At 38.3% G+C, this 21680-nt stretch overlaps 1 long non-coding RNA gene across 1 annotated transcript; it reads right to left on the bottom strand.

Annotated features, from left to right (window-relative positions):
• Positions 1 to 470: 470 nt before the first annotated feature.
• On the bottom strand, positions 471 to 1248 carry LOC135150786 (uncharacterized). The gene is made up of 2 exons (XR_010289052.1): positions 1032 to 1248; positions 471 to 807 (listed from the first exon to the last, which is right to left on the bottom strand). It is a non-coding gene; the product is annotated as an uncharacterized LOC135150786 (long non-coding RNA).
• Between the last annotated feature and the right edge of the window lie 20432 nt (positions 1249 to 21680).

The raw sequence follows: 21680 nt of genomic DNA, 5'->3' as shown, positions 1-21680 counted from the left end.
TAATATTCGATTCTGAGGAAATTCTTTTTCTAAACCTATAATAGTCCTTCCTGTGCAAATGTAATAAAAAAGGCCATTTGCGGATAGCAATGGACCTTGATGCAATTCAAAATTTTGTAATAGCTTCCACTCATCTGATCTTTAATCTTTAACTGCAAGTTCAAAAATTTTATGGGCTACATTATAGAAATGGCTTGGTCTGGATGTATATATAATTAACAATATATATCTGGCTTTGTAATATCAACAAAATTGGATAAAATAAACATGCGTTCTAGTGATGGACAGAAAAGCCAAAAAAAGTGTTCGGGAATGCTGCAAAATAATATATATGTTTCCTATAGCAATCTTTAAAACTAAAGGAGAGTTCAGTACTCACTAAGCCAGATCCATGCTTTTATGTCGACTTGGATGAAAGGAAATGCAGGCCAGCCTCGACAAACTGCAACCAAAGCTTAACACATACTTCAAGTCACCAAGGATGCATGCTATATTTTTTGCCTTAAGTCCAAAATAATTACATGAACATACTTTCAAACATAAAAGAATGTCTAATAAATAAAGTAGAATATATTACCTATATTGGCCATCCATATGCCTTTGCAAGACATCTGGTAGGTCATTTTGGATTAGATCATGCTCATACTCCTGCTTTAGTCGACTTAGTAAAGCCACGTAGATGTATCAGGAGAATCATCCACGTAAAACCCTTTCCATTTAGGCCCCTCAGTATACCCCATCATCATCATATATCCGGCTGTAAAAATTGGCCACGTCAAGGAATCAATCAAACTCCAGTCCATTAAACTGCACACAACAAAGGGGTGTTAGTTTTAAGATTTCAATCACTACAACCAAAATAAAAGTAAGACTCGGAAACAATGATATAATGGAATGTGTTCCTACTCTCAAATAAAGCAATTAATGAAAGGCGTTACCTATCTTTCAAATATAAGCCACTCCTAGGACAAAAAATGTACAATCACCAAGTGATTACAAATAAAAATAAGAAAGTGCCCGTATTTCTCTACCTTTGAGGCAAACTTGCTTATCCAGTTGCAACTGCTTGAGGTGCCGGTTTCCCATCATTTAACACAGCACATTACAGAATTTACACTTTCACCGAATTTGAGTTTAGGAATCCATTTTGCAATATCTGCAATCTCCCTGTCTTAAATTAGTCTTGCTGGGCAGTATAGATATAAAGCCAAATGAACGTAAATATAGATATCAACACTTATTGAACAATGAAGCACATCTGTCGTAAACATATATACGTGGTAAAAGAAGATAAAAATAATCAAACAAAATCACAGAGAATATAAATCAAACACCTTGAATGCATTCATCACAATCTAACTTATCAGCCTAATCTATACACGATATAGGAATGTATATGGGCACAGATTAACCTACTTATCGACGGGGGATGAATACGTGGTGGAGAGGGTGGCTTGTCCGTCGTTGGCTACGCAAAAACGAACACAGCCATAACTGATCCAATGCAGCCTGTCTTCCCTGGTGCTTGATCTCTGATATCCTGGAGATCGAAAGTTATTCTGGAATAATAAATGGAGGGGAGAGAATGTAACAGTCCGCGCGCGTGAGTGTAGGCAGATGGAGCACGGAGCAATTCAAAAAACACATGTGTTCAATTCTTAGCAGGGGACAGGCAGAGGAGATCGAAGCCATGATTCGAATTTTGAATTAAGAGGCAGAAAATAAGGAATAAACTGACATGGGCAGATGGGTTAACGGGTTTCGGGTCGGTGGAGCAGGCAAAAAATATGGGTAAATTTTGAAGTATTTTTGGGGCCTTCACTAGCATGGATTAAGAATATATGGATAGTTATCAGCGGAAGTTTACGTAGTCTTTACTTCATATAAAATATTATATATTGAGTGAACAAGATTTGAATGAAATTTTGAAGTGAATTAGCGAGATATATTTTTAATATGACAATAATATTTATATTTAAAATTAAAAAAATGTACCAGTTCCTTACAAATGAGAAGTTAATTATAAATAAGAAGTAATTTTTATTCAACGTGTTTGGATAAATTTTTCGTGTTTTGATAGAGTATATATTTACATATATTTTATATGATTTAATCCCCATATTTATTATATTTTGCATTTAATTGGATATTTATTTAATAGATTTCAATGTTTTATTGTAGGAAGCAAGGAGTTCCTAAACTTGGAGGAAATTGGAATAAAAAGCTTAATCTGGAGATGAATTAGAAGGAAATTCGGATTTATTGGATTGCTTGCGCTTGAATCACAATTTGGGCCATATCTTGAGTTCTAGAAGTCAGAATTGGGTGATCTTACAGCCCACGCGAAGCTTGGATAATTTTCTTTAATTCAGAAATGGTCCAATATCCAAGATCCAATAGAATCAGCCCAGAAACAGGACAGAAAAGTCAGCTACGAATTTTCCTTGAAGAATCCAATTCTGGTTGGGAAACTGATTTGTATTTCCTTGTAAGCATTAAAATCAAATATATTTATAGGGATAGACATTAGAGATTAGGGAGAGATATTGTATTGTATAATTAGTTTAGGTTAAAAACACTTTTGTCTTCTTCTTCAAGACTTCAGAATTGAAGAATTCATTGTATAATCCATTTTATTTTCTTTTATTTATCTATTATGCTAGAGTAGATTTTATTCTAGAATTGAGTTGAACCCTAGTTATGGTTGATGCATGATTTTCGATGATCTCTGGTTGATTAGATTATTTGCTCTTGCTTATTGAGTTGTGCTCATTAACAATTACATGTCAGACGTGATTATGTGTATTGTTCGAACCGATATCTATTTACCATCGGAAGTTGGATTTAGATGGTTGTGATTTATCCAATAAGGACATGAACTTCTCCATGGAAATAGGTAGAAGGAATTGTTTGGAAGTTAGGATGTTGTGTTTAATGTCTCTAAACTGCATGATACCATGTAAATAGGCTTGATTGTATTTTAGAGAAGCCACTAATACTCGGAAGAGGTTATTGGTATTTTATAGGGTGCATCTTTCCTCTTGGGTAATTTATCTGATTAATTGGGGGAGAAAATCATAATTGCATTGATTCATGCTAGTGGGGATACTTGATTCTAGATATTTTTATTTGATTATTTTTTAGATTTTATTTGTATTAGTTTAATAATCTCTCAATATTTTATTGTGTTACTTGTTTATTGGATTGAATCGAGAATAACTAGTGTTTGATACGTTTGTCTTGTAGGAACAATCGGACATGTGCCCTGCGTTTTATGATACTAATTAAAAGTTCGAATAGAATATTAACCTTAATCGCTACGGCGCAAGCGATTCAAATCCACGTCTTCTACTGTATTCCCTGATTCTCCTTGGACGAAGTGTGGCCTTCGATCTCCCAAGGTGTGCCTCTTCTTAAAGATCCGAAAACTCAAAACCCTAGCTGTCTCCTTGAGAAAAACGTCTGCATCTCTCAAACTCTAGGATGAATTCGTTTTTGGTGTCTCTCTCAGCTTTAGGAGAACGAGAATATATATAGGCTACAGTAGGGATCATGGACCATTAGGTCAGGCCTTCCAATGACATTCCAGGCCAGGGCCAATGTCATTAAATATTAATTCAGTCCACTAAAGAATTAATATTTGCACTACCTTTCCTAATTCCGTAAATTAATTATTTAATTCGGCTCCCATATTAATTGCTTATAAATTCCCCATGTTTAAGATATCGCATGTCCATTAATTAAATTAATTTCTGACAATTAATTTAATCAATATCTTTTATCCTTGATCATCCACTCAACCTTATAATTATGCAAGAACGAATCTGCCTGCAGGACTAAAGCATAATTATCTTTATGAGCTTTCAAGGGGACATCGTCACCCGAATATATTTTTCGGACACGGTTTCCTTTTATAGTCAATATCCCACTCTGTATATAATGTCATTGCCCAATACATAAATTCGTAATTTAAAATAAATTACTTAACTTATGAATCAAGGCATGTGCATTAAATACAAGTGTCAATCACTATATCCGGATTAAGAACCTAAGCAATAATAACTTCGTAGAATCTTAGTTCTTTATTGTCAGAATTAAAGAAACAATTACTCCACTATTTTGATCCCGTTCAATATACACAAAGTATATAAGTATTATTCAATAGTCAAGATAAACTATTTCCAAATAATACTTCAGTCGTTCCAGTGGTTTGTCTAACACCACCTCGACTGTGAACCTTTATTATATTATATAAGGAACTCGACAATCTAATCTTCTGTTATCCCATTTGATACTAGATTGTCTACAATATATAATATTCAGACAATGTGAAAACATGCATTCAAGATTCTCAAATAATTGTTATATACTTCAAACGAATATTTCAGTATAACCCTAACAATCTCCCACTTATACTCAAGATATTCTTTGAGTATATCAGTGTCTATTACAAGCAATCCACTACCAACTATAACAACTATGTGACCAAGTATCTGACTCCTATCGCTTTCACGTGCTCTTGAAAAGCCTTAGCTGGTAAGCTCTTCGTGAAAGGATCTGCCCGGTTATCCTTCGATGCTATATCAGCCACAATGATATCTCCTCGCTTAACGAATTGTCGTATGAGGTGATACTTACGCTCTATGTGTTTCGCTGCCTTATGGGCCCGTGGTTCCTTGGTATTTGCCACAGCATAAGTGTTATCACAATAAATCGTGATTTGCTGTGGCAGATTAGGAATCACATCCAAATCCAGCAGGAAGTTTCGGAACCATATAGCCTCTTTGGCTGCCTCAGAGGCTGCCACATATTTGGCTTCCATGGTCGAGTCTGCGATGCATTTTTGCTTCACACTCCTCCATATTACGGCTCCACCTCCCAAAGTTAAAACACATCCCGAGGTGGACTTTCTCTTATCCTTATCTGTCTGGAAATCCGAATCGGTATATCCCAAAGGCAATAAATCAGAGGACTTGTAAACTAGCATATACTCCTTAGTCCTTCGCAGGTACTTGAGTATTGCTTTTACGGCACTCCAATGTTCCTGTCCTGGTTTTGACTGGTATCTGTTAACCATGCCCACGGCAAAGCAGATATCAGGCCTCGTACATAACATTGCATACATTAGGCTTCCACATGCCGAAGCATAAGGAACTGCCTTCATGTTCTTTATCTCCTTAGGTATCAAAGGACACTGCCTCTTTGATAGAGTAACTCCATGTCTGAAGGGTAAATTACCCTTCTTGGAGTCCTGCATGTTAAAACAAGCTAATACGTCACCTATGTAGGGCTCCTGAGATAAAGCCAACATCCTTTTCTTGCGATCCCTTATAAGTTTGATCCCAAGGATGTTCCTAAGTCCTTCATTTCAAATTGTTTGAACAACCATGCCTTTATTGAAGACAACATCTTAACATTGTTTCCAATGAGTAAAATGTCATCAACATAAAGCACTAGAAAAACCACTGCATTTCCCTCACATCTCTTATACACGCATGCTTCGCTTGGACATTGATCAAATCCATACGACTGGACTGCCTGATCAAAGCGAATGTTCCAATACCTAGAAGCTTGTTTAAGTCCATAAATAGACCTCTTCAACTTACATACAAGATGCTCTTGGCCTTCTTTAATGAATCCCTCTGGCTGCTGCATATAGATGGTTTCCTCAAGATTTCCATTAAGGAAAGCTGTCTTGACATCCATTTGCCAAATCTCATAATCGAGATGAGCTGCTATAGATAAAAGAATACGGATTGACTTAAGCATGACTACTGGCGAAAAGGTTTCCTCATAATTGATACCTTCTTTCGGAGTATACCCTTTCGCAACAAGTCTTGCTTTCTAGGCTTTCACCCTTTTGTCTGATCCCCTCTTTTTCTTGTAGACCCACTTACATCCAATAGGTTTTACACCTTTGGGTGGTTCCACGAGCTCCCAGACCTGATTAGAATACATTGATTCCATCTCAGAATCCATTGCCTTTTGCCAAAGACTTGCATCTTTGTCTTGTATTGCCTCTTCGTATGTCCGGGGATCATCATCATGTTCACCAGAGACCAAGTCCGAAGACTCTCCCAAAAAAATGAATCTATCGGGCTGTCGAACAACCCTCCCACTACGACGAGGAACTGGTGGGGTATTAGTGATCGGTTGCAAAGTCTGCTGTGGTTGTTTTACTTGTACTACAGGTTCATTATTCGCCCCTCCCACTAGTTCCTCTAAAATGATACTACTCATGGGTTTGTGATTCATTATATAGTCTTCCTCTAAGAATCTTGCATTGGTGCTAATAGTGACATCCCGATCCTTAGGACTATAAAATAAATAACCTTTTGTTCCCATGGGGTAGCCTACAAACAGCTTTACTTCTGTACGAGATTCTAGCTTAGTCGCGTTCTTGTTCAGCACATGTGCTGGACAACCCCATATACGAATGTGTCTCAGACTCGGTTTGTCCCCGGTCCATAATTCTAAAGGGGTTTTAGGAACCGACTTAGAAAGTACTAAGTTCAGAAGATAAGCTGCTGTCTCTAAGGCATGTCCCCAAAAGGACTTGGGTAAATCCGAATAACTCATCATCGATCTAACACTCTCTAAAAGAGTCCGGTTCCTTCTCTCTGCTACACCGTTCTGCTGGGGTGTGCCTGGTGCAGTCAACTGGGATTCTATCCCATTCTCTGATAGATATTCCCTGAATTTCCCAAGCAAGTATTCGCCACCACGATCAGATCGTAGTGACTTGATACTTTTATTATGTCGCTTCTCCATTTTAGCTTTGTACTCTTTGAATTTATCAAAGCACTCAGACTTACGGCGCAACAAATAAACGTACCCATATCTAGAATAATCGTCAATAAAAGTGACGAAATACTCATAACCACCTCTTGCTTGGATATTCATAGGTCCACATAAATCAGAGTGAACCAATCCTAACACTTCTTTGGCTCTATTCCCCTTTGCCTTGAAAGGCCTATTGGTCATTTTACCTTCCAAGCAGGATTCACAAACTGGAAATGGCTCCACTGCCAATGAGCCTAAAGGCTCGTCTACTACCAGTCTTTGAATCCTCCTCAAGTTAATATGATCTAATCTCAAGTGCCAAAGATATGTTTGGTTCAAACTAGAAGGTTCCTTTCTTTTATTAGAGGTAGAAGATGTGTTGTTCAATACCCTATGTTGTAGTTGCAGTGCGGGTTGACTAGGATTAATTATATACAAATTGTCTTGCAATGTACCAGAACATATAATCCGTTTATTCATCATAATAGAAACATTACGATCCAAACAAACATTATAACCATCCATAGCAAGTTTAGAAACCGAAATCAAATTCCTTCTAAAAGAAGGTACATAAAGACAATTGTTCAAAACCAAATTCCTATCAGAACCAAAAGATAAATGAATAACTCCTACTGCAACTACTGCTACTTTCGTAGCATCTCCCATGAACACGTAGATCTCACCATCTTTAAGCAGTCTGGATTGCTGGAACCCCTGCATAGAGTTACAAACATGATCAGTGGCTCCAGTATCTACACACCAAGTGCTCGTAGATATAGCCGCTATAAATGTTTCTGTAACTAGAGATTGAGACATACCAGTATCGTTTGTCTTCTTAGGAAGAGGACAATCCTTTTTCCAGTTACCCGACTGCTTGCACCGGTAGCACTTCCTCTTAGGCTTTTTCACACCACCTTGAACTCCCACTGCCTTCACAGCTTTCTGTGTCTGAGCCTTTTTCTTCTTCTTATTGCCTTTCGGCTTAGAGGAAGAACCTTTCTCAGCCACATTCACTTGAACACTCTGGCGAAATAATCCTTCAGCTGCCTGAAGTTCTGTCAGCAGTTCCGCAAGACTATACTGCCTCTTGTTCATGTTGTAATTCAAGCGGAACTGCTCAAAACTCTTGGGCAAGCTCATAAGGATAATGTCAATTTGGGTTTCCCCGTCAAGCTCAGCACCAACGATCACTATCTCATTCAGATGTGACATCATCTTGAGAACATGATCCCTTATAGGTGTACCTTCAGCCATCTGAGTGTTCATTAAAGCCTTCATGGCTACTTGCCTAGCAGCCCTATTCTGATCTCCAAAAAGTTCCTTGAGATTAAAGAGCATATCCGAAGCAGTGGCCATAGCCTGATGCTGATGCTGGAAAACACCCGACATTGCTGTCAGAATGTAACATCGCGACATCTCATCAGCCTTTATCCACCGCTTATAATACTCTATCTCCTCATCAGGAGCATCAGCAGCGGGCTGCTCAGGCTTGGGTTCATAAGTGCAAAACTTGTACTCCTCAGCAGTCAACACAATGTCCAAATTACGTTTCCATTCAATATAGTTAGGTCCGGTAAGTTTGTTATCCTTAAGTATGGTGAACAGTTGATTAAAGCCCATTTTATCCTGAGAATCATGCATGAAAAAAATCACATTACACATAAAGAAGGGTGCATTAAAAATTAAGACCTATTGGTTCCTCTAACAATTATTAAAATTAAATGCACTAACGTTTAAACACCATAAGTTTCTGGTACGTCACGATGGGTGACATGTATACCACCTAAATTTGTTTAAACGTTACTTCGGTCCTATTACTAAACAATAAGACACGTTGGGGTGGTCTATATTATTTTTCATAGCTAAGTGTATACCATCATCAAATCTTAAATTATCCGAAACCTATAGAACTTGGTACGCCACGATGAGCAGCATGTATACCTTCCAATATTCTTTGAATAGAATACTTCAATTCAATATTCGTGTCTGGTTTGATTTCTAGGCATTGGAGGAGTCACATCGGTCTCACTTAATACCCATAAGTCTTAGAGATCGCCCCAAATCAGAGATAAAGAAAATTCGTATCTATTCGTATTAATTTAAGAAGTTTGTTCCAGTAATATCTATAACATTCTAGACACCATAAATTACATGTCACGATGGGTGACGTATACATAATTTATATTCGTCTTTATGTTAAATTACATACAAACAATGATGGAGACCATGTGATTTAATATCATATTAATTCCCTCTCCCACTTAGAATTTACTTTGAGGATTTTAATCTACATGCATCGCCCTATGTTAGTTCTTCAAAGTCCACATGCATACTATCATGGTCATAGCAACACAAAGAACACATAATATGGCAGCATACTATCATGATTAAAGCATTAATGAAAAACATCCCTATGTCCATGTCATACTAGCATGCGAAGGGTTAGTATCACATGGCATAACAACAAAGACAAGAAACACATAATAACAATAATCAAGGATTATGTATATCATAATAAAACACATCCACTATTATGGCCCCGGAAAAATCAGCTTCGAATTCATCCTTCGAAAGATTCCAGAAAACTTCGAGTGCCCGTTTGGAGGCCTAAACGGCCTCAAGTTGCCTGGAAAAATTCCGAAAAATAGATTCTAAAACCTGATACTGTAGGTCTCGTTCTGCCGTCTCCGAAAAGTGCTCGTTCGCCCAAATCGGACATCGTATGCAAAAGTTACGGCCAAAACAGTGCAGCACCCCCGAAACCCTAATCGCAGCAGCGGAAGATCTCTGTAACCTGCCGCCCCGTTGATCAAACAATTACATACAAATTGTACAGACGAACCAGCCTATTCTATTACATCAGATCATAATCTAAAACAATTACAAATTGAATTACAAGATCAAACTATCACGATCAACCCTCGTGATTTACAAAGCCACGATAAACCACGTGGAATCCAAACATAACAGAATAACCACGATAAACCACGTGGGATCCAAAATACATAATTAAAACATGGCCATAATAGTGGATAACTGTTATATCCTGGAACGATTGTAGAGGGGGGGGGGGGGTTGAATACAATCGTCACTTAAAAAAATAATCACGGCGGAATAATCTGATTGAATATAAATTTGTTAATCAGATTTTAATTAATTAATATAACAATGTGGAAGTCGTTATATAATTAATATGGTTCGTTTTAATGTCCACTAGTTCGTAGAATAAATTTGACAGAAAGTATTCTAACTCAGCGGAACAAAACAACCGAATGATCAAAGCACAGTAAACTGTGGATTTAACGAATAGCAAGTTTAGCACAACTTAAAAGCTTTACAATACTTTGAACAAGAACAAATGAATGAGGGAGAGCCATATTTATAGGCAAACCCTTGAACTAGTAAGACAATGGTGGCAAAGACAATCCCTAGCTTGCAAAGACAATCTAGCACTTTGTCTTGTTATTTTAGACCTTGTAAGACAATAAAATTAATCGTCTACAACTAGTAAGACAATGAAATCCGTGGGCAAGACAATCTGAGGGAAGGTAAGACAATCTGGAAGTAAGGTAAGACAATCAGAGCCATTGTCTTGCTATGTTCCAATCGGCAAGACAATTACAAAGATTGTCTTGCAAGCTACTAAGGCAAGACAATTGAGGGAAGGTAAGACAATCTCAAGGATTGTCTTTCCTTGTGTTGGAAGGGGAAGGAAGTGGTAAGACAATCATAGTGATTGTCTTACCTTGCTTAAATCAACAAGACAATCCTTTGGATTGTCTTACCTTGTTGATTATAACAAGACCAAGCCTTGGATTGTCTTTCCTTTTGATTAAACACTTAGACAATCATTTAGATTGTCTTTCCTTGTAGTTTTCCAAGTAGACAATCAAATAGATTGTCTTTCCTTGTGTTTTACAAGTAGACAATCCAATTTCCCTTTAATTAATTAACCAATTAATATTCACTTAATTATTTTAAATGCATAAATTCATGAATTAAATTAATTCGAGATAGAATTAATTTAATAAATAAATTACACATCCAATATAATTATTTTGAGAAGTGAAATAATTAATTAGATAATCAATTATCCTTTTCCTTCTTCAGCAGAGTCTTCAGTCTTCTTTAAACAATTAGGATCTTCGACTTGATTGAACGACCACCTTCACTTGACTCGGAATATTTAACCGGATGAGCTGATACACAAATGTACTGTCTGGTTCATCTGTAACTAGCTGAATTAAATATTCCTTGTCAATTAAACAATTAGGCGGTGGCTTGTTCGTCGATTCTTCGTCTTCTTAGTTCTTCTTCATTTGTTGACACAATATGGAATCTTCTGAATAAATAAAGTATTTAAACTTTATACCTTCTGATCTTCTGGACGTGCTACAAAAGATTATTTGTACACTGAGGCTTGATCATATTAATGAATTTCTTCCAGTGGTTTGCAGCAGCATCCTGAAATTCTTCTGACATAAAATCTTCAATAAATCATTTGACGTTCTTCGTACGGATTCCAGATAACAGTACTTGCTATTTACTTGCTTTCTTCTCAGAGTTGAGTTAATACTCTTAAATACAAATAGGCTAAACATGTGCCTTTCAATCTCCCCCTATTTGTTTGTTAACATAACATGCAAATTATCGAGAGGATAACTCAACTAACTGATAAGACAAAGGATTAAACATTGAAATATAAATAGAAAAAGTTTCTGGTATTCATTAAACATTTAACAGATTCAAACATTAAAGATAGATTAGTGTTCCTTTGGAACATATATTACAATACCCTATAATCTATAGATCAACTTCTCCTTCTTCAGTATCATAACTGTGAAGAACAGGAGTTGAAGGTTCTTCCCTGGTTGGCTTTTCTGCAGCAGTGGCTTCACCACGTTTCTTCCTTTCGTTAGCCAGAGCCAGTTGGTGCATAACTTCCAGATCCACCGGGTCCTCCTTAAAGTCAGCAGGCTGAGTCTTCGTGACTTTCTTCATCTTCCTTGTGTATTTAGAAATACCATTCCGAAGACAATAGTCAGAGATAACACTATCAGCATCAGCCTTCTTTTTAGAAGCGAATCCCTTGGTTCGTAGGAGAGTAGATGCAAGGATCAGTTGGTTCACAGGATACTTTGGAAATGCTTCATCATTCAGATACACAGTATTTATGACGTCGTCATTGATGAACTTCAGACAATAAGGTTTCTTGACAATCTGAGGATTATTGAATTCAGCATGTTCCATCAGCTTGTCTCGAAGGAGTTCATTCAAATTAGAGCTTCTTTTAACTTTGTTACGAAACACCCAGAGCTCGGTTACTGTAAATGACTTTAGAAAATCAACTGAGAGTCTGAATGTTCCGTTCCTCCTGGTATAAATGATAAGCTCCCATTCATCTAGCAAGTTCCTGACAGCAACTGTATTGTACCACAGTTCAAGAGATAGGGCATGCATAAATAAATCCTCATCAGGGTTTACCTCCCTTAGATCATAGATTAAAGACATGAACTTCCTGTCGTCGAAGGGTTCCCTCTGAGATCCATTGAAAATTCTGCGTGCAATGTCCCAACTCTTACCAACTTTGTGCTTTATATCAACATTCTTCTGCACACAGGCAGCATCATAGATTTTCTGCTTTTCCTTCTTGATTTCTTCTTCAGTAATCAGCTTGTCTTCTAGGAGCTTTTGAAAGTCCCTAAGCTTTCGCTTCTTAGCTTCATTTTCCATCTTGAACTTTCTTACAAGCTCTTCATGTTCAAGATCTACAGCCTCCTCTTCTGTCTGGAACAGATAAGCTTCATCAAATACACCATCTTCGTGATTCTGGCAGTAAGTGGCATCAAACACATCATCATCATCCATTTCCTTGGGAAAGGCATCATAATTGTCTTCCTGTTGATGCATGGGTTGCTTGCCTTTAGACTTTTCAGTTTCTCTGCCGGGTGCAGAATCAGAAGTATTGGTGTTAGTGTTCCCTTTATTGCTTTGATTGGAGCTGTTCCCTTTGTCTTCTCCTCCATTGTCTCTATTCTCCCCCTTAGTTGAGGGATCCTCTCTGGAGGTTGGATCATCAAACTTGGAGTTACTGAGAAGTTGATCCAGTTTGCTGTCGATTTCACCAAATTTAGACATATAGAGCTCATGGTTGGATCTCATCTCGACAGCTAAACTCTTGATATCAGCATTAAGCTCATCCCTGTAAGAACTGGATGGCTCCTCCTCTACTTTCTTCTCTAAGGTGACCAGTTGTGCACCTTTCAAACTTTCATTCTCAGCAATTATTCTTGCAAGTTCAGCTTGTAACCTTGCAATCTGTTCCTCAAAAAGAGCTGTGTCAGTGTGTGCACTCACCTCACGTACACTCAAAGCTGTTTCACTAGCCTCACGTGCATGTGTATCGCTCGGTGTTTGCCTTTCATCACTCGATTCACTCATAGCTCCAGCTGTACCTGTATATACTACCAATGTTCCTTAAGATGGGTTCAAAGGTAGTGGAGGAACAAATTGTCCTCCGGATGCCATTGACGGCAGATGTACTTGCACATTGCCAAGTAGCTCCTGATCATTAAAGAAAGAATGATCAGCAAATTTTTCATACATAGTAAATTGGTTTTGAAAAACTGTGCTCTCAGAAAGTGTAGTAACCTGTGTATTGGCTTGATTTTGCACTAGCGTGAGTGCTAGAGCAGTGCTTGACTCTGTACAGATTACCGTGGCTGGACGGTCAACTTCAATGGGTTCACTCTGTTGAGAGAATGACTCTAGAGACTGTATTGCCATATCAGTGTCCAAGCCCTTTTGGGAAGGCGAGGATGAGGCTGCAATTGTCTTCGAGGTTTCAACTCGTTGCTTCTTTTGGGAAGACAGAGCTGCGGGTTGACTCATCAAACTACTCGAACTCCTCTTTCTGGCAACTTTCTTAACAGGTTTTGAAGTAGTGTTGGTTGAAGTGTTTGGAGAAGAGACAATTTGTTGAAATGAAACATCAGCGGGGATATGAACTTGTGTGTTGTCAGGTTCATTGCTGGCAGGCTGACAAAACAAGTCAAAGTTACAACCATAATCAGAGATATCAACATTAAAGTTAATTAGATGAGAAGTCAGAAAGTACCTGAGCTACCTGTAAGTCATCTCTGAATGATTGAAGTTCAGGGTTGATAGCAGATTTTGATGGTAGTGGTTGTGAGGTTGATTGTGTTTGAGGAGAGTATTGTGTTTGACTGAAGGGTATTATAGGTTCAGATGAAGATGGATGATTTTCAAAGAAGTTGTATTGTTGAGGCTCATCTTCAAATGAATGAAATTGTTGTTGGTGATGGATAGGTGATTGAGTGGGTGATTGTTGAGGTGATGGTTGAGGTGATTGTTGTGGAGAGTTTTGTTGTTGTTGTTGAAGTAGCTGTTGCAGGGGTTGTATCTGTTGCTATTGAGGTTGTTGTTGTTGAAGAGGTTCAGGTTGAGCCACATTAAACTGAAGAGGTGCCAACAGAGCGTTGAACATCTCTGACATGAATGGAGTGACTGCAAGTGGAACTTGAGTGTGCTTTTTAGATTTAGATAGCTTATTCACCAACTTAGTACTGGCCCTCTTGACCAAAGCTCATTCACTGTTGAAGTAGAAGTTTTTATCAGCTTCTGTCATCTTGTCATTCTGAAGCAGCATAAGAAACCGAGGGTAAAAGCATTCAACTTTATCATTATTCTCCACTGATCGACTCATCAGTGGTCCCATTTTCCTCAGAATCTCCTTCAGGATTATCTTTCCAAAGTCAATTGGACGATTATAAGCAATGCAAAGTCCAAAAACCTGAAGGATGTTGGAGATGTTGTGGAAGTTCCGACGATCGGTAGGAGAGAACACCTTAGCCAAGGTGTCAAAGAATATCTCCCACTCAAGCTTCAAATTACCCTTAGACATCTTGGGCAGATTGATATCTCCCTGGTACTGTATGCTTTGAAAGAACTGTACCAACTCATGTTCTTCGGGAACTTCAGCAAAGTTGCCCCTAGGAAAACCCAAAACACGATTAACATCATCAGATGTAATCAGTATGCTCTTCCGTCCTTTCACATCACCAAGCCTTATATCTCCGATCAACCTGTACTCCTTTAGCAGTGTAGAATTCAGTGCGGTTGAGTAGAAGTCGTAGAGTGGCTGTATCTGTAAATCTGTAGATGCGGTGAGGGCAGTACTGGCTATACATTGTTCGTTCAGAAATCTGACCCAGTGCTTGAACTGGCTCGGGCAAACCTCAGGGTCCCGCTAGGCAATGTAATTGGTCTCTTGGATTACAAATTTTCTAACCATTTTTATAATTAAAAAATGAATTAAGCGAGAATTTATCAAATTAAACGATACTTCTCAAATTTCTCGCAAATTTCACTTAATAATTAATTAACAATTAATTAATTAATAATTCGAAATATTGATTTAATTTCGAATTAAAATTTAATTAATTTAAGGTGTGAAAATTTAATCCAACAAGGGTCCAAAATAGTCCAAATAATCACCACAAATTCCACAAAATTTGAAATCCCCAAAAACCCCAAGAACACGAAAGAGGGTTTGAGTTAAACTTTTCGAAATCCATGCAACTCGGCCAAAAACGAAGGAGATTAGTCCATTGCACGCATAATCACAACAAACCAGCTCGAATTAAACCCTTAAAATAGTGAAAACAGTTCGAAAAACTCGGTAGAATCGGGGTTGAAATCGGGCAGAGTTTCGTTCCAAATCGGTGCAAGAATTAGTAACCAGCAAGTTTATAATCACAAAACTTGAAAAACTCACAAAGAACCAACAAGTTTTTGATACTCTCAAGGTTTTGATGATGACACTAACAGCAAGCTAATAACATGAAACTGATATGTGTTAGCATGCTATCAAAGGTTGTTTATGCGGACTAACAGTATTTCAGGATGTTAGCATGATTATAGCTGTCAGCAAGCTTCCAGGGATATTTTCAAGCTATCAGCAGGCTTACAGCGTGAACAGAGAAACAATCGGATAAAGATCAAAGTCTATTTTTAAGGAGATTTAATAGGAAACGACTTTGTAAGGATTCTAATATTTGTATATATCTTATATAAATATTAGAGCTCAGTTTTATAAAGAGTTTTCATTCAAAAACGTTTTCCTAACTAATAGGAGATTTTATCTCAAATCGATCTTATCTAAAACTCCTATCTAGTTTAAATCTGTTGAATTTTATTTTAAATATCTTACTGAGATGTTTTCAAACGTATTCTATCTTTTACTCAGTAAACTTATGTCATCCAAACGTTCATTATTCAAATCAAATTTAAACGTGAGGTTATTACCAAGATCGTTGGGAAATTTGTTGGATTATGACCGTTAGTATGATGTATAAATACTTGAGTGTGATTTCGGTTTTGATAACAAGGAGAACACACCAAGCTTTCTGAAATACAACTCTTTACATTGCTAAATCTTTTATTGAGCTCTAGTACTTATATTTGCATATATATCTATATTGAGAGTTCATAGTTTCGGTTGTATTACGCTTATTCATTGTATTGTTCAAGGTGTAATGTTTTGTTGCTGTGTATCCAGCTTGTGAAACAAGGGAACAAGGGAACTAGTTAGCTAGGAGAATATACTTGGGATGTATAGGTCTTGGTAGGCTTTTGGTTCGTGGTTCAGGGGTTTCAGCAGGCTGATAACAGGAACAAGGGAGAAAGGGAGCTATATTATTGAATCTTGTAATCGTTGACATTTCTTGATTAATAATATAATCTCTTACCAGTTGGTAGGGGACCAGGACGTAGACCATTAGGGTTAGGGGTCGAACCTGGCTAAAATTCTTGGTGTTGCTAGCATACTGCTTTACATTATCTGCATTGCATTTATCTTATTAGCAGGCTAATTGTTTACTCTGAAAATTAACAGCAGGCTGTCTTTGACAGATTAATTAGTTGGTAATTTATAAAAATCGGGTATATTAGCCATAACACCTATTCACCCCCCTCTAGGTGTGTAATTTCAATTGGTATCAGAGCGAGGTTTGTACTAATACTTCTGTAACAGGAATAGTATCGATCGATATGGCTGATAACTATCAGGGAAAGTTCGATTTTAGAGCTCCTCTCCTCACGGGTTCTGACAATTACAATTGGTGGAAAGGCCAAATAGAGGCTCATCTGTCCAGAGATCCCCTAATGCAAAGAGTTGTGCAAAGAGGTCCTTATGAATATCTTGATAAAGATGGCAAAGTCAAGAACGTTGATGTTCTCACAGCGGACGAGCTATCAAAGGTTGCTGCCAATGGAAAAGCAAGGAGTACATTGATCAATGGGCTGAATCAAGCTGAATATGACAAGGTCTCTTCTCTCAAAACAGCAAAGGATATCTGGGATGCATTGGAGACGTATCATGAAGGCTCACAAGGTCTAAAGAAGGTCAAGCTCGGAAAGCTCATGAAAGAATTTGGAAGCTTCGCTATCAAGAAGGGAGAATCCATTCGTGAAAGCCAAGCTAGATTCCAAGTTACTCTCAACAGTCTTGAAAGACTTGGCAAAAAGATTCCTCAATCGGAAATCAACATGAATATTCTTAATGCAGCTCCATTCGAATATGGTGCCAAGGTCACAGCATTGGAGTCAGCTCTCTTGATACTATGGATCACCTGGCTATATTTTCTGAGTTGGAACAATTTGAAGCTAAGATTGAAGCTAACAGCTCAGAAAGCAGCAAGTTGCCAACAGAGAAAATGAAGAATCTTGCACTCCACTCTACTGCCAGCAGGCTGGATTCAGATGAGGAAACAGAATCAGATGAGGATCTAGCTCTCATGTCCAGAAAAATCAAAAGAATGATCGAAAAGAAGAATAAGATGAAAAGAGAAAAGGGCAAAGCTTTTGGTGCAAAGAAAGATCCAAAAGATGATGCATGTTTCGAATGTGGCAAGAAAGGACATTTCAAAAGGGATTGCTACAAGCTGAAAAACAAGTCTAAGCCGCCTAAACATCAAGCTGATTACAAGAACAAAAAGAAATCAAAGGCACTTCTCACATGGAGTGATGATGAAGATGAGTCAGCTTCTGATGTTTCAAGTGATGAGATGGTTAACTTGGCTCTTGTTGGTCTCGATGGCTCAATAGAGACAACTGATTCAGATTCAGAGACTAATAGTGAGGTACATTCTATTAATTCTGAATTACATTCTATTGATACAACATCTTGTGAACTAACCATGCAGGATAAGAGTTGTCTATCAATTATGGAACTCATTGATCTAAAGAATGAGAACTATGAGCTCGAGAAAGAAAATGTTCTTTTGAAGAAAGTCATAGGTGATTTCTTGAATGAAAAGAGTGCCAAGGCAAGCAGTGGAATCATTGCTACTTTTAAGGAACAAATCTCACAACTTGAAGGGAACAACATACAAATCCAAAGAAGGAATGATACACTCATGAAGGAACTCAGCTCGCTAAGAGAAGATCTTAAAGCTAAGGATACTAGCTTGGAGACATTCGAGTTAAGCAAAGCTCAAAGCTTAGCCGAAATCTCTATTCAAGCTGAAAAGATCAAATCATTGGAGCAAGAAGTCAAAGATCTTCAGAAAGCCATGGGAAAGTTTGTTCAAGGAGAAGAAAGTCTCAAATCTATGATGAAACAAGCTAAAGGTTCTCATGACAAAGGAGGCATTGGTGTAGCTTCTACATCCACATCTTCAATGAGATATGAAGGGAAAAATGGCATTCCATATAATTATGCCATGCCTTGGGTGACTTGTCACAAATGTGGAAAGAAGGGCCATCTTGCTAATAATTGTCCAATGAAGAATACTCAATCAGCAAGCTGGAGAAGGAAGTCAGCTCACAAACAGTATGCTGACAACACAAACAAACAGAAGACAGCTCCTAGACAGTATGCTGATAAGACTGGCAGAACATGGAAGAAGAGTTCTAAAGTGGTCCAAATGTGGATCAAGAAATCTGATCTAAATGTTCTATATGTTTTATCATCTAACACTGCTGGACCCAACAAAATTTGGGTACCAAAACGTTGAGTTGTTTGTGTTTGTTTTGTAGGTTTGTCTCGTGTCTAAACTAAAGCCAAATCAATGGATATTGGATAGTGGATGCACTAGGCACATGAGTGGAGACAAATCTTAGTTTCTAAGCTTGAAGATGAAGAAGGGTGGTCGTGTCACAATTGGTGATAGCAAGACTCTTCCTATTCTTGGCAAAGGAACTATAGGTAATAGTATCATTTCTATCAACAATGTACAATATGTTAAAGGTCTTACTTATAACTTGCTTAGTATAAGTCAGTTATTTGATGATGGTCATATTGTTAACTTTGGTAAGGATAAATGTACTATACTTGTTGGTGCTAACAAATCTCCTCTAGTTGCAAAACGAGAAGGAAATATATATGTTTTGAACTTTGAAGAATAGGAGGCAGGTGTTTGTTTAGCAGCTGTGGATAATAATCCAGAAATTTGGCATAGAAGGCTTGGACATGCTCATATGGATCATCTCAGCAAGCTGTCAGCAAAGAAGCTTGTTCGAGGACTACCAAAGCTTAAGTATGTCAAGATGGAGACATGTTCTGCTTGTCAATTGGGAAAGCAAACAAGGACTCCACATAAGGCAAAGAAAATGGTGTCTACTTCTAAACCTTTAGAGCTTCTTCACTTGGATCTTTTTGGTCCCGAAGCTTATAAGAGTATTGGAGGTAAACAATATGCCTTTGTTATTGTTGATGATTATTCTAGATTCACTTGGGTATTATTCTTGCGTACTAAAGATTGTGCTTTAGTGAATTTGAGAAGCTAATCAAGTTGCTTGAGAACAAACTAGATACAAGACTTGTAGGTATTCGAAGTTATCATGGTGGGGAATTCCAAAAAGACTTCATTACTTATTGTGAAGAAAGAGGAATCTCACATGAGTTCTCAGCACCTCGCACACCTCAGCAAAATGGAGTTGTAGAGCGTAAGAACAGGTCCTTACAAGAAACAGCTAGGACATTGCTGCAGGAGAGCAAGCTGCCAAGAAGTTTCTGGGCAGAAGCTGTCAACACAGCATGCTATGTTCTTAACAGAGTGCTTATCAGGCCAATTCTCAACAAGACTCCTTATGAATTGCTAAGGAAAAAGAAGCCTAACCTCAGTTATTTCAAGGTTTTTGGATATAAGTGCTTCGTACTCAAAACCATTGATAGGGATGGTAAATTCGACTTTAAATCTTATGAAGCTATATTTTTGGGTTATTCTTTAACAAGTCGTGCCTATAGAGTGTATAATCTTGCTAAACATACTGTTGAAGAGTCTATTGATGTTTCATTTCAAGAGTCTACTGATGATCTTGCAAGGGATGAGGAAGAATGTGCAGGTACAGGTACTAGCAGCAAGCTGACAGTGCAGGAAATTGGAAATCAGCAAGCTGACAAGTCAACTGCCACAACTTCAGAAGGCAATAAAGCTACTGAATCCACTCCATCTCTTGAAGAAACTTTGGATAAGATGTCTAAGCTCACATTGGATGAATCCAGAGGCCAAACTTCCACTACGCCATAGATGGCCAATTGTAATGCCCAAGTCATGTTACAATAGGGCCAAAATCCGTTACAATAGAGCTACTGTAACACTAATGGGCGTTACGTTTGCGAACGTTACAATTGGCCACTATTGTAACACAAACTGGAATCAACTGTAACAGCCAAAAAACGTTACAGCAGCGCCCTACTGTAACATAATAAGAGGATGCTGTAACGGTAAACCACTGATACAATAGCACATTCCACCGGTCAAGCTAGCATGTGGGTCCCACATATGCCACGTCAGCATGTGGGTCCCACGGAGGCCAGGTCAGCATGCGGGACCCACAGAAGCCACGTCAGCATGTGGGTCCCACAAAGCCACGTCAGCATGTGGGACCCACACCTGCCACGTCAGCATGTGGGACCCACACCCGCCACGACAGCACGTGGGACCCACCACGCCACGTCAGCGTGGTGGGGCCTCCGCTGCCACGTCAGCCTGTGGGTCCCAAATAGCCACGTCAGCATGTTGGTGGGTCCATCACTGTCCACGTCAGCGTGTGGGTCCTACACGTGGACTGCCACGTCACCATTTGTGTGCCTATTGTAACAGTAAAAAGGTGCTTTCGGAACACTAAGTGGACTAACTGTAACACAAACATTAATCAGCTGTAACGTTAAAATGAGCTATTGTAACACATATTTGAAAATTTTCTGCAATGCCTGCATTGTTTTTGGAGCATTCCCATTAAAAATATAAATAATGCAACAAACAATCCAACAAACATCCATCCAAACTTCCCACCATACATCCACCTAAACTACAAATACCAAACTCCAAAAGAACAAATATCCAACCATCCTCCAACATAAAACAATCCCATCCAAACCATTTAAGAAACGCAACATCAAAACAATCTGACAACAAAATGAAGGACGACAAATTCATATTAACTAAGTTTTACGTAGAAACAGTTATATTAAAGAGTCGGTGGTGCCACGGGTGGTGCCAGGAGCGGTTCCAGAAGCGGTGCCAGGAGTGATTGGAGTGCCAAATTCATCTCCATCACTAGAAACAGTTGTACAAAAGTCATGAGTAATGTCAACTTTCAGACCCGGATTTGCCTCTCCGAGTTTCTTCAGCAACCAGGCCATGTTATGTTGAACTTTTGTATTGACCTTCGCTTCCATCTCACTCTCTAGCTGAGCAATCTTTGTGTGCAGCTCCTCGACTGTAGATTGTGTAACCGGATCAACTGGAGTTTCTGTCGAAGCTGCTGTTTTACCTTGCCTTCCCACCAACCAATCTGGCCGGTTCTTTTTCTTTTTGGGAACGAGCTCAGCTGCATCATTTCCTTCTTTCGTTATCTTTTCAACAGAC

The sequence above is a fragment of the Daucus carota genome, chromosome 1 (assembly GCF_001625215.2).
Source record: "Daucus carota subsp. sativus chromosome 1, DH1 v3.0, whole genome shotgun sequence".
NCBI lineage: Eukaryota > Viridiplantae > Streptophyta > Magnoliopsida > Apiales > Apiaceae > Daucus > Daucus carota.
The sequence above is the reverse complement of the archived record's forward strand: the minus strand, read 5'-3'. Positions and strand labels throughout refer to the sequence as shown.